We start from the raw sequence: 14905 nt of genomic DNA on the forward strand, positions 1-14905 counted from the left end.
AAGAGTAACATGAAATTCCACTAATTATGCCAACGTAACGCAAATTTCACCTCAGCCTACTTTTTCCACTTTACGTCTGGGTGATAGCCACAATCAAAATGCTGCTCTACTCTTAAAACTTTACAAACTGCCGGCGCTCTGCTGAGGTGAAATGTGTTCTGTGGTCTCTGATGATTCGGTACGGTACCCCGAACTGAGGGATAAAATCTCTGAGTAATCACTTAGCTACAGGTGTAACTTCCCCACCTGCTGAAGAGATGCACACAATGGCAAGAACATGGCACATTTAGGCATTTGAATTAAGTCTACCTGGGTATGCATGAAGGAGCTCCAAGGGTGCGGGTGAGCAGCAGGAGTGTCCTTGATCCCCTTTTCCACATTGTATGCCAAGCAGATGGCGCAGGATTGGCAGTAGCTTAGCCTGTGTGTTACACCTGACAGCCTTACGGTGGTCAACTCCCAACTTTTTGCCTGCCGCCCTTCATTTTTCGGAGCATGTTTTTGCTGGAATCAGTCCTCTGCACACTTTACCACTGCTGACCAGTGCTAAAGTACACATGCTCTCTCCCCTAATCATGGTAACATTGGTTCCTACCCATTTGGCGTATTTAATTTGCATGAAAGTCCCTAGTAAAGATCACTAGAGGTGACCAGGACCTGTAACCTAAATGCTAGTAGTGGGCCTGCAGCACTGGTTGTGCCACCCACATAAGTAGCCCCTTAACCATGTCTCAGGCCTGCCATTGCATGGCCCATGTGTACAGTTTCACTGCCACTTCGACTGGGCATTTAAAACTCCTTGCCAAGCCTTAAATTCCCCTTTTTCTACATATAAGTCTCCCCTAAGGTAGGCCCTAGGTAACCCATAGGGCAGGGTGCTCTGCAAGTAAAAAGCAGGACATGTACCTATGTCTTTTACATGTACTGGTAGTGAAAAACTCACCAATTCATTTTCCACTACTGTGAGGCCTGCTCCTCTCATAGATTAGCATTAGAACTGCCCTCATATGCTTTAAAAGTGATAGATTCTGATCTGGAAGGAGTAACACTGTCAAGATTAGTATTGCCGGAACGGTAATAGAAAATCCTGCTTAGTGGTGAAGTTGGATTTAATATTGCTGTTTTAGAAATGCCACTTTTAGAAAGTGGGCATTTCTCTGCACTTACTGCCATGTGTGCCTTACAGCCGGTCTCCAATCCACTTCTGGTCTGTGCTGATTGACAGTTCCCCTCGTGAATTCCACCTAGACAACTATACACACAGGACTCTCAGTCACACCTGCACTCATCTGTATGCTGAATGAGTCTCCCCGGGCAGGATGGATGGAGGGACTCTCTCTTACACTTCAAAGGCCAGTAGCCTACCCTCACACAAAGGACTGATAACCCCCCACAGGGATCCTGGCAGACAGGACGGGCTAAAAGGGGAACTTGTGCACTTTAAAACCACTCTTTGAAGTTTATCCCAGTTCAAAGGCATTTTTAGGTATACAAACTGGGTCCCTGACCCACCAAATCAGGCACTCCTGGACCTACACCTGGACTCTGTCAGAGAAACTGCTTGGCTGCCCAAAGAACTCATCTGGACTGCTTCGCTGAAGGACTGCTTTCCTGCTTGTTGCCCTGCTGCCTGATGCTTCTGACTCTGCTGGAAGAACCCAGCCTTCCTCCTAAAGTGCTCTTCAAGGGGTTCAATTGAGCTTGCCTCCTGTTTCTGAAGTCTCAGGGCCAACAAAGACTTCACCGCTTCAGGAAATCTTTGTGCGTCGGGAAATCAACGCAACCCCTGCAGAAATTGATGCAATGCCTGCATCGCGGCTGGAAAATCGATGCACCGCTGACCGGAACGACACAGCGCCAGCTTCACAACTGGGAATTTGATGCAGCACCTTCCTCGTGGAGGAAAATTTGCCACATCACCTACTTGATCGACGCAGCACCTGCACCTTCTACCAGCGTGTCAAGGATTTTCAATGCATTGTCCCTGGGCATCAAAATACTCCTGCATCGCAGTGAGGAACCAAGGCTGTGCTCCTGAAAAATGACGCATCACCTTGCAGCGTGGAAAGAAATGACACATTGTCTGTACTGTGCCGGAACTTCTGACACAGGGCCTTATTTTTCAATGCATCTCTTCCTCTGTGGTCCCTGTGCCTCGTTATTTTTGACACATCCCAGGTACTGTGTGTTACAAGGATACAACCACTGTTTTTTTTAGAACAGAGACACTTTGAAACCTTTAAAAAGTGATATCTCGACTTGTGCATATTAGATTAATGTAATTTTGAGTTTATTTTATTCAGATAAATATTATCTATTTATCTAAACCTATGTGTGTATTTTTGTGGTGTTTTCACTGTGTTACTGTATGAGTTATTGCACAAATACTTTACACATTGCCTTCTAAGCTAAGCCTGACTGCTCAGTGCCAAGCGACCAGAGGGTGGGCATAGGATAATTTGGATTGGATTGTGACTTACCCTGACTAGGATTATGGTCAATACTTGGTCGATGGTGTATACCTCTGCCAATTAGAGACCCAATTTCTAACACTATGGAAGAAAAGAAGGACACACACTGACAGGTTGCTGCAGCATGACATGTGCCATCCCTACCAACATGGGCTGCTCCACGATACAACCTGGTGAGGCTGAGGTGTAGAAATCTATGTGCAACCACATGCCCAGTGCTGCCTCACCACACCCCTTAGGGTCTCCTTTAGTTTAGCTGTTTAATTCCTAACTGTTTTTGATTTTCAGGGGCTTGCTCCTGAAATTGAAACAAATATGTTAATGTTGGCATGGGAAATAAATCAGTTCACATACAAGCAACATTCTTAATAAGCAAATCAGCTATGGCATTGCATCTTGAAACCTCATCATGAGGGTGTAGGAGCGGCGTTAAAAGGTTTTGGAAATACTGCCCATTATTAAAGGGAGTTCTGGGTGAGACTAGGAAACTCCTTTGCATCCAGAGGAGGACAAAGTTGTACATCATTCTAGATGTGTACTTTGGGTCCGTGTGTACAGCAGTAGCCTTTTCCTTGGCTATGATGCAAGCTAAAGTGAGAGCAAAAAGCTCCGCAACTTGAGTTGATTTCAACTGTGGCAAATGGCACATCTTTACAATTTGATACACAGTACACACAGCATACACAGCAACTAAGACACCTTCATCCTTTCTGAGACAAGACCCATATATCAAATATGTTAACTCCCAGTCAATAATGGGCACATGAGTCAAATTAATACAGGGTTTAGTAACATGTGCAGTAGCCAGGACACCACCATGAGGATCTCCATCCTTAGTATATGGCATCAAAGAAGCAGTGGTCAATGGACCAGGATAATATTGGATGAAGGCAACAATATACTTTGTATCAAGACAGTCGGGTGGTGGAGAGCTTCTGGGGTTTTGTAGTGCGGGGAGCACTATCAAGGAATGAGACACAGCCACAATTAAAGTAGAAATCAACACAACATTTTCAATTGCTTCAACAAGATTTGTGGCTGCTGCCATAGACCATAAACAGGGCGGAAGCCCAGGCCCATTCAGGTCCAGGATTGCAGAATAATAAGCTATAGACCTCTTCTGATACCCGCGACTCTGTACCAACATTCCAAGTGCAAATCCATTATGTTCATGATAATATATCAGAAATCAGAGATTTTTGAATTTTTAGAAATCCATTATCGGCTTCACTTGACCATTGCAAGGATTCAGGAGTATCTTTCTAAACATATTCTTGCAAACACATTGCCATTTTGGCGTAGCCAAGATTCCACTCCCTACAATACCCACTTACACCCATAAAGGTACATACCTGGGAGACAGCTAAAGTGCGGGCAACTTACAGATGTCTAAACCCATTCGGAGGACAGATGGCACTTGCCAGCAGAGATCAAGGTATTGCACTGAGGGAAGACATAAATGCAATGCTCTTTTGCAGCATTGTGCCCTTTATTAGCCAATCTATTGAGGAAATAGGCTGATTTCTCCACTAACTCATCTACATTTGGATTAATGTAGAACTGTGGGGGAAGAGGGGCAATTGGGGCAACATGTCCAAAAGTCAACCCAAGTGAACCATTGGGCATATGCCTGTAAACAAGAAAGGATAGTGTCAGGGATGGGGACCACAGGGAAGCGTGGAATAACCAAACCATTAATACCTCTAAGATATTGGGCGAATATGCAAAATTGGCTTACCCCGCCCGACATATCTGGAGAATGGGGGTGTCACATCTGCTGACAACAGGCACCAAAACCCCTTGCTCAATCAAGTCTGCTGTTAGAGAGCAGATTCCTTTCTCACCATCACGGCTCAGTGGGTATGAGGTATCCTGAATAATGTCTTCTGAGTGTCAACTTGCACCTTTACTGGTTTCACCTTTACTGGTTTACTGGTAGGAGATGAATCCCACATTGCTGTCCTCTGTGGGCCACAATAAGGACAGTACCTGTGAAGGCAATTCTGAAAAATCAGGAGCCATTGCAACCTTATCTACTTTCTCCAGACATTTTAAGCTCTCACACAGTAGAGCACTTACTTTATTCTCTTTTTGTTGAGGTATATTTAGGAACACCCCCTCCTGGGTACAAAACACAATACAATTGAGTTTATACAAAAGGTCTCTGTCTAACAAATGGGTTGTGGAAGTGGAGTTAGGCAGAAAGGAACGTTTATCACTAATAGGTTCCACAGCAATGGACACAGGATCTGCAATATGGTGGGGAACTCACTGGTTGAAAATATGGCATGCATCTGTAGATATGTCTGAGAGAGGTAAAGGGGAGAAGACTGATGTTTTTAGAGCAGAATGATGTACTCATGTTAAGAAGGCAAGTAATATATGTAGATTTAATAACACAATTCACATATGGGCCTTTTGATCTACTGGGATTATGGTATGCGTTACACAGTCACAACCTCTTGGTCTATTTTGGAATATAGGATAGGATTTTGAACAATTTGATGATAATCATACTGGCAATCATACTGGTCAGGGAGACCTGGTGCATTAGATGCAGTATGGGGGCATTCTTGATCCCAGTGCCCTAGCTGACCACAAGGAATGCAAGAACCTCCTGCTCACGGGGCCTCTCTACATCCCCTCCTGTTTCTCCCAAGTCTCCCACCTCCCTGCAAACCTCTGGTGCCCCCCTTTGATAGTCTGTTCATTCCATCCCTTTGACTGCTCTCTGAATAATTTGCAATTTCAAAAACATAAATTTTAATGCAGCATTTTGTTTATTTTGTTCCTGTGAGTCTACACAGTAGTCAGCAACCATTACCAGTACAGCTAACTTTTTATTTTGCCATCCATTACATAATGTAGTTAAATGACTCATAATATTTGGTTCTAATCGCTGTATAATGCTGGCATCTAGCGTTCCTTAGCCATCTCTGATGGACAGGCTATACCCAAATTCACATACACATCATTAAGTCTGTCCAAATAATCAGCTGAGGTCTGACCTTTACTCTGTTTACAATTTGTAATCTTAGTCTAATTGGTTTTCACTGGGCACACCTCTGCAATCGCATTCAACAGTGCATCCTTCACCGCACTCAATTACCTATTGCTTCCCAGACCTTTCTCCGCCAGTCTTTCACTCTCCTCAATTGACCCCACCAATCGCAATAATTGATAAAACAGTTGGGTCTATGCCTTAAAGACACTGATTGAGATTTTCCCAAATACTGGGGAATTGTTTCCTGAAACTTATTAAATCTTAGGATGTACATGAGGCATGGATTACACTCTACTCCAGGCCTCATGGTAATCACTCAAGGAGAGAAGGGTGGAAGAAGAAGGGCTGTCATCATCAATGTCACTTGGATTGAGGCAGGGGGTCTTCTTCTAGAGCGTTGTCCTGCTGTCTGTCTCTGGAGAATATCATGAGACACAAATATTGAGTCTTAAATATGATGCCACAAATACTGTGCAACAGAATATTGCAGGTAAGAATATTAGTTTGCTTAACTTTTTTAAATATCACTATAAAACATCCTTGCGTGTTATATCATTCTAATGTATATCATTTTTTGATGCATATAAGTGAATGCCTTTGGTGCGTGCTTGTGGGAGGTGTGCTTGTATGTGGTAGGTGTCCTTTGGGTGGGTGGGTGAGGGCATTTATGTGTCTTGGGCTGAGGGGGGTGGAGGTGTGGGTCGATGCCGTGGTAGGTGGGTGGGTGTCTGTTGGGGTGGTGACTGCAGGTATGGTGAATGTGCTGCATGTAGGTGTGTCTGTGGTTGTGGTGACTGGGGTAGATTTCTGAGAGTCTGCTGGGGTGGTGTCTACAGGTAGGATGGGTGTGATGGCTATATCAGTGAATGTTGTGGTGGTGTCTGTAGGTATGCTAGATATCGTGTGTGTGATGCTAGGGGTGAGTGAGGGGTGTCAGGGCAAGTTTTAACTGTTGCAGTTTTTTCGGGTGGATGTTGTTTGTCTGTGTGCCAGAGTGTCTTGTGCTGCTTGTGTTTGTGTGCGCTATCCTTGTCTGTTGAGGTGGATACATGCAAGGCTGTCTGTGTGCTTTGGGTAGGTCAGGAAAGGGGGGATTTGGACTGGGAAGAGGAAGGTGGAGGGGGGACGGAAGACAAGGGGTGACTGGCTGCCATCAGTGTGGAAGCCAGAACCTGAAAAGATCTCTGTAGGCCAGCCATTGCAATGTGAATACTCTCCAGGAAAGCGTTGCTCCGCTGTTCTTGGATTGCCAGTGCCTGGATGGTATTCATGATGGCGGACTGACCCACAGAGATCGACCTCAGAAGGTCAATAGCCTGCTCATTGAGGGCAGCAGGGGTAACAGGGGCTGGGACAGAGGTGCCTGAGGCAAAGGAGATGCCCACCCTCCTGGGTGAGGGGGCATGGCCAACTTGTTGGGAAGCAAAAGGGAGGGCGGTGATAGAATGGGGGGTGGCGCACAAGGATGGTACTGGGAGGTGCCCCAATGGGTCCACCACCACTAGGGAGTGAACACTGAAGGAAGAATCCGATAATGAAGACAATGTTCCAGTCTCCCCCGTGGCACTCCCTTCGCCCTCCGGGCCAGATGCTTCCCCACTCAGCTCAGCCCCGTCTCCTCCACTTGCCGGTGCTGATGCTGCAAAGACAAAGAGGAATAGGGTCATCACATGTCCATGATAACACTTGAACCACAACTCTGATTCACAAACAATACCATTATGTCAAGTAGGCCCCAGCAAGAAACTCTACCTAAGTGGCCCATACATGTGCCATAACATATGCATGCATGCCATCTGGGTTTTCTAAAGTTGCCCACAGGAAAATCTGGATCTCAGACAACTACAATTGCTTGGCTGAAGCCGTACAACCACAGTAACCATACAACAACTAGGAGAACTCTTCACCCTCAAAGCTGTGCCCCATGCAGCAGACCTCAGTTATCTATTGGTAAACAAGAGTATACCAATGTAAAGTCCAATCCCACATATTCCACACAAGGTCATGCACACACCTATTTGGCACATACATAATGAACCAACAATGATAAATGATGCCCTGAAATCCTGCTATTTTGCTTACAAAAGTACAATATCCTACACTAGGTGACATGGAAATATTTATGTCACAATGGAAAAAGATCAACAATGTACACTTCACCAAGTGACATCTGTCCCAATAAAGCCAAGGAGTTAGTATCAATGTTACTCAGATAGGCCTCACATGTGGCATTGAAAGGAACACTGTTAACGTCATGTCAAATATGTCATAGAGAGATGTCCCCAGAATACACAAAACAATGAAACAGCAAGCCCCAGGATAGTCACCACTAATGTCTGATACCCAAAACAATGACATTCTCTGAGTGTTTCTGTAGAAGCCATCTGTCCTTTGCATGTTGGAGAGACACAGAATTTGCAAGGACTAATAGAAGGCCATCAACCTGTTGGCCAATGAGAAGTAACAACATTATCCACATCTTGGGTATGCCAACCATGGTGTCTGTCTGTGGATGAATGCCCATACTCAAACGTATGGGATGTCAACATCACTGCAACTCACTCCATGATGCATGTCAACAGTCAGGGCACAATCCTTAACCATTACATATGTGCAGTGCACTTTTCCACATGATTCCACATCAAGGGCATCAATACACACAAAGTGGTTCCACACTCCGGGCCAACCTGTAATGTCCTTCATTGCCACTGCAGTTCTACATGCCAAATGACATACTATGACACATGAAGGTATCTGTCGGACAATAAACAATAGTGACACACTCCTGTCTGTGGCACAACATGAAATGTACCCCCTTTTAAATGTTCTATTCCATAAACAGTTTGCCATGCACATATTTGAGAGGAAATACAGACATCATCCTATCAACAGAGATAGCCCATGCATGGAACTGCCGCCCTTACCAAGGAAAGGTAGTTTGCTACACTTGGCCATGTTAGCTATGTCACATGTATGATGGACACCTACACATCACAGACTGCAGTGAGGCACCAGCACCCATCATACACTGAAGATAACTAGCTCCTGGGTGGCAGATGTCTACATACACATATACCCAGACACATGGCAGAGTACAGTGATCCACAACCTACTTACCTTTGGTCTGTAACATTTAGGAGTAGTGATCTTTTGGATAGAAATTACACCTACTATAGCACCAAACAGTACATGACATGAATGACCACTGTACGCAGCCATTTGTGGTCCCTGCAGAGCAAGTGGTTTGATGATTTCCCCCACATTTGTCCTAGGTCCAAAATGTAAGGCACACCAGTTTGATGCACATGCCATGTCAACACAAACAATCTCTCATCTACTGTGTGACACACGCTCTTCCCTAATTGTCACGGGGAGCAGCCAGAACCTCACTCAATTACCGGGCAATTGGACAGGTAGGAATTTGCTGTGTACTCAACCCCTTGTGGCTGCTGTGCTTCCCTCAAACATCCCTCAAGCTCCGGATTGGCCACCACGAGAATGCAGGCCATTAGGGGAGTCATTGTCTGATGGGCACCCTGCCCACTTTTGGAGGATAGCCCCAGCTGGGCCTTTGCAATCTCCCGGGTCCAGCGTCTCAAGTCCTCCCACCTCTTGCGACAGTTGGCGCTCTGCTGACTGTGGACCCCCAAGGTCTGCACCTTCTTGGTGATGGCTTTCTAATCCCTTGCTTCTGATGGGCATTGATCTGCATGGGTGCAAAACACAAAACAAGAAATTATGTACACAAGCATCATCCAAAATGGCTGAGTCACATATATGTCAGTACACCAAGCTAAGAACAATCTGTCTTGCCCATACTGCCCAAGTGTGGCACATACTAGACATTGAGTACAGGGACATGATTACAAACACTTCCCAGTCTGCAGCCCACAACCCTGCTCAGGCCCTGCACTGACTAGGTAGGTCAACTGACATCTTGTGGGACATGCTCTAGCAATCTGACTGAGATCTGAGAAACTGTGAGACACATCACACCACTGTGGCTTCTGAAGGGTAGACTCTTTAGGCGTGAATGCAGCAAAACACTCACACACTGAGAATGATTCTCTGCATACAGTATCTACAGGCTACTGCCAGATTACCAACTCAATTATTACACATGGCTAACAATGAAGGGACTGGCATGGTGGGTGCAGAAAGAGTCCTGCTTGTCCAAGTGTGGGCATATGCAATTGCAGACTCATGCCACTCTAAGGGGTGGGGTTCTGTGTGACTTATCATTAACACAGAACACACTTTTGGATATATGTGTCCATATTACATAGCTTGTATTCAAAATAACATAGGCATGCATTGTCCATTTTCTGCAAACTACTAAGGCCCTCATTACAACATTGGCGGTAAAAGCCGCTTACCGCCGTGTAGAAGACCGCCAACACACTGCCGCGGCCACGGAAATCCACCACAGCTATTATGACCCACATCACGGAATCCACCAAAATTCAGACAACCACACAAGTCTGCCACACCAAAGGTCAGTGATTAACTTGCGATAACAAAACCTCCATCGTCACGCCAACAGAAATACGCCCACACTATCATGACACACGAATCCACGCAGCGGTCTTTCAACCGTGGTATTCCATTGGCGGTACACACCGCCGTGCTCAAAATACACACACTTTTACAAAACACAGCCACATTGGACAATTCCAAATACACACACCTTATACACATACACACACTACTCCCACACACCCAATACAATATAAAACACACACCCACATCACCCACAAACCCCTACGACAAAAACACCGAAAGAAGGCCAGAGAGAGACAATACAAACTACTACCAAGCATCCACAGGCACACCAGACCATCACCCACATAACTTCCACGTACCTCACACAACACACCACTACATATCAGCACACTTATCACCACACACACCACCCCACACATCACCCACACCATCCCATGGCACGGCAAAGACACCCCAGGTTCTCGGAGGAGGAGCTCAGGGTCATGGTGGAGGAAATCGTACGGGTAGAGCCACTGCTATATGGATCACAGGTGCAGCACACCTCCTTTGCAAGGAAGATGGAGCTATGGCGAAGAATAGTGGACAGGGTCAACACAGTGGGACAGCACCAAAGAAATCGGGATGACATCAGGAAGAGGTGGAACGACCTACGGGGGAAGGTGCGTTCCGTGGTCTCAAGACACCACCTTGCGGTTCAGCGGACTGGTGGCGGACCCCCGCCTCCTCCCCCACAACTAACAACATGGGAGGAGCAGGTCTTGGCGATTCTGCATCCTGAGGGCCTCGCAGGAGTAGATGGCGGAATGGACTCTGGTAAGTCAAATCTTAACTATTACATCCCCCACCCTACCTGCATGCCATCACATACCCCCACTCTCACCCTCACCCCCACCCCCATCACTCCAACTCCTCACAAATGTCCCAACATCACAAGTCACACATCCCAACACCAAGCCCTGCATGCAACACCAAAGCATGGACACCCATCACCAAAGCATGCCCACTGCACATACCCATACACCCCCCTAAACCATCATCACACAAAGTCCCACACAGGAATGCAAGGACTGGAGTACACGGTCACCCACCCATTGCACACCATGGCACACACAGATGTAATAAACATCCTTTTATACCCCTGCAGGACCACTACCCAACGTCACTGGACAGGAGGGTCCACACATGTCCACACCACCAACAGAAGAGGCCCACAGTGATGACAGCAGCTCTGTCCAACTGGATCTAGATGACCAGCCCGGCCCATCGGGGACCTCGGAACAGTCGGTTCCCATCACACAGTCACAGGCCACTACAGAGCTTCCCCCCTCTGGAAACACCAGCACAGCACCCACCCAGCGGGCCCATACCTCTGTCCCCAGGACACGTCAATCAGCAGTGTGTCCACCACTACAGGGAACCCAGGCTAACCCACCACCCCAACAACAACAGGGATCTGGGGGCAGTGGCAGTGGGCACACGGTCCAGGGGACCAAGGCCCAGGAACACAGGGTAACTGGGAGGGCTGCTGTGTGACAGGGGGAGGACAGGCCCAGGAACCCACTCTCCATGAGGCCCTCTCCTCCATCATGGGAGCCTACCACCACTCCAAGGAGACAATGGCAACAGTACTGGCCAAGTTTCAGGAGACCCAGCGCCTGCAGGAGGAACAGTATTTGGGCTTCAGGGAGGAACTCAGAACCATCAATTCCACCCTGGGAACCATTGTAAGGGTGCTGAATGAAGTACTCAACACACAGGAGGGGCATTGTGGCACAACAAGGGACCCCTGACACTAGCATGGACGATGAACTGCCCACCACCTCCGCCGGCGCTAGTGGACAGGAGGCACCGCCACAGGACCACCACACCAGCGCCCCACCCCCTGCAGAGGTAGAACCACCCCGCAAACGGTCCCTGAGATCCAGGACAGAGAACGATGCCAAGACCCCCGCCAAGAAATGAGACCACCCTGATTGTCATCCTTCTGCCCTACTTTGTTACCCTGTCCATCCTTAAACTGCCCCAACTCCACTTCTTATGCCCATTTGGGCAATGCACCTGTGAGACTAATAGACTGGACCCTGCCATGGACATTCCTCCACCATCACCCCTCACCATTTTGCAACCCCCTCCAATATTGAGCATTTAAATAAACACCCTTGAAGCACAAAACAATCCGGAGTCAGTCTGTGATTTCGGAATAGTGTTTTAGCAATTACTGTGGCAAAAAGCTCTTTCAATTGTAATGACAACATACCTATGTCACACAGCTCTAGTCCATGAGGAATCAAAGCAGATGTCACACAGTGGGACCCACATCTGTGAAATCGTAAGGGAAAGTGACAACTCAGTGACCATACACTGGGTGAAAACGACAGACAGTAGAGAGGTAGTAGTGTTAAAGTACATGTAGTAGGCAGGTTTGTATTCTTACCTGTGTCTAACTGGAAATATTGCAGGATCACCGAGTTCCTGTTGTCCATGTCCTCTTCTTCTGCTTCCTCGTCTTCACTGTCCACAGGCTCCACAGCTGCACAACACCGCCATCTGGACCATCCTCCTGCAGAAAAGGCACCTGTCGTCGCAAAGCTAAGTTGTGAAGCATACAGCAGGCCACGATGATCTGGCACACCTTCTTTGGTGAGTAGAATAGGGATCCACCTGTCATATGGAGGCACCTGAACCTGGCCTTCAGGAGCCCGAAGGTCCGCTCTATTATCCACTGTGTTCGCCCATGGGCCTCATTGTAGCGTTCCTCTGCCCTTGTCCTGGGATTCCTCACTGTGGTCAGTAGCCATGACAGGTTGGGGTAACCAGAGTCACCTGCAAATGGCGATTCGGGGATCTTGTGTGGGCCTCGCCCATACCGTGTGGGCCCAGTGTTCCATGGACTTCATTGGAGCACTACCTGGACTACTAAGCTTGGTGTATATTTTGTTTATGGTGTATATATATATTTTTGCGTACTTGATTTTAATATATTACAATGGTTACACTCATTTCCTTTTGTCTTTGCATTCTTCCGAGGGGGTTGGGGGTGTAACTATAATGTATAAATATGTATTAGTGTGTGTGTTGTAGTGGGTGAGGGTGGGGGTGTTGTGTGTGTGTGTCCCTGTTTTTTCCCTCCCCCTCCCCTGTGTCGTAGGTGCAGTACTCACCGTTGTCTTTGCCGCCGGCGTTCGTGCTCCAGGTAGAGGAGCAAGAAGATGAGGGCTGGCAGGATGTGCAGCTCAGGTTCCATGGCGTCCGGATTCCTCATGGAGTGTGTAGAGGAGAGCGTTTTCCCTTCGAAGTCCTGTTTCCGTCATGTTTTTGTCCGCGGTGAATCCACCCCGGAAAAGGTGGCGGATTGGTAGGTTGTGATACTGTGGGCGGTACTTTGTCTTCCACCTGTCTATTGGCGGTGACCGCCAAGCTGTTTGTCTGTACCGCCGTGGCGGTCGGAGTGTTAAAGTGGCTGTCTTTGTTGGCGGTTTCCGCCACGGTCGTAATTCCAATTGTTTTACCGCCGGCCTGTTGGAGGTCTTACCGCCGCTTTAACACCGTCTGCCAGGGTTGTAATGACCACCTAAGTCACATATCACGGGTTCCAAGGAAACAACACACTGTTCGCACTTTGGAAATGTCGGTAATGCAATGAGCCTGCACAGGACATATGTGACCTGTATGAAGGTGACACCAGGGCTCAGGGACTAAGGGACCTTTCAGGGGCCAGAGACACACATTGACAATGAGGTCAAGTGCACATCAGTCACAGATCAGTAACTCTCCTCTAAAATCATTTATAATCTTATCAAAGTAAAGAGCTTCAATAAGCTGCATATTAGCATAGAGCCTAGATTTGTCCATATGACAGGATCTGCTGTGAAACATGTAGTGGGCACAATGCCCGAGTTGTATAGCAAAAGTGACTCATCACCAGTCTAGACTTGGACCCATACTGTGAGATACATGTCACAGGCCCTCGTCTCTGCAGGCTGAGCAGACAGAAACTACATGACACTCCATTCCCATCACTTTCATGCATGACAGTGCATCATGTAGCCAACAGCAATTTGGCACGTGGTGTGTGTGGCAACCTTAAAGACAGTAAGTGTGATGACATGCCTTCCAAACACAGTCTAGCAAGGGCAGATGTGTGAAGAAATCTATGTGGCAACATACACAAAGCTCTCTCTACATACAACATGCACATACAGCTCATGCTGTCATGCACATACATGTTGTCTCACGATGACAACATTCATGAGGTAAGAGATGTCTGTGGATGGTTGTAATGTCACCTCACCTAGTTATGTGCATCGAACACAAGGTGGATTAGTGAACGCTCAAAACACACACACCACAATGTATTAGAACTTAACCTCTGGCACTGAACTCAAATACATGCACACTGACTCTCCCATGGATGCCACACTGACTGCACCTACAAGGCTTCAAGGTTTCATTCTGGCACACATGGGCACAATATAGGCTATGTGGGGGGAATATATGATGAAGTACAGATAAAACTGTTCACATGAGGCACTTACGTTCTCCTCTGGTGCACTATAGAGCTGTTCATACAGGGGTAGGACTTCAGACACCAGCTTCTCCAATTCCTGTGGTGAGAAGGCAGCGGTCCTATCACCTGCTGGATGTGGCATGATTGCTTCCAGAGGCAGTACACAGAAGCTCAGGTAGTGGAGGTCTTCCTGACAGCAGTGTCAGGAGTCAAGTGAGGGTTTTTGCAGAACATGGCAGTCAGGTCAGCCACGTACATGGTTGTTACCGACAGCGGACACAGCCATTAGCCTGTGACCGCCACTGGCCACAACTTTAGCCTATGGCTGTGTCCGCTGCGGTTGCATCTGCTTACCGCCATGACGACTTCCGCCAGCGGTCGCGGGCGGTTCCAAATATCCAGTGGAATAGGTCAGGCAGC

The sequence above is a fragment of the Pleurodeles waltl genome, chromosome 4_2, assembly GCF_031143425.1.
Source record: "Pleurodeles waltl isolate 20211129_DDA chromosome 4_2, aPleWal1.hap1.20221129, whole genome shotgun sequence".
In the NCBI taxonomy this organism is placed as follows: domain Eukaryota; kingdom Metazoa; phylum Chordata; class Amphibia; order Caudata; family Salamandridae; genus Pleurodeles; species Pleurodeles waltl.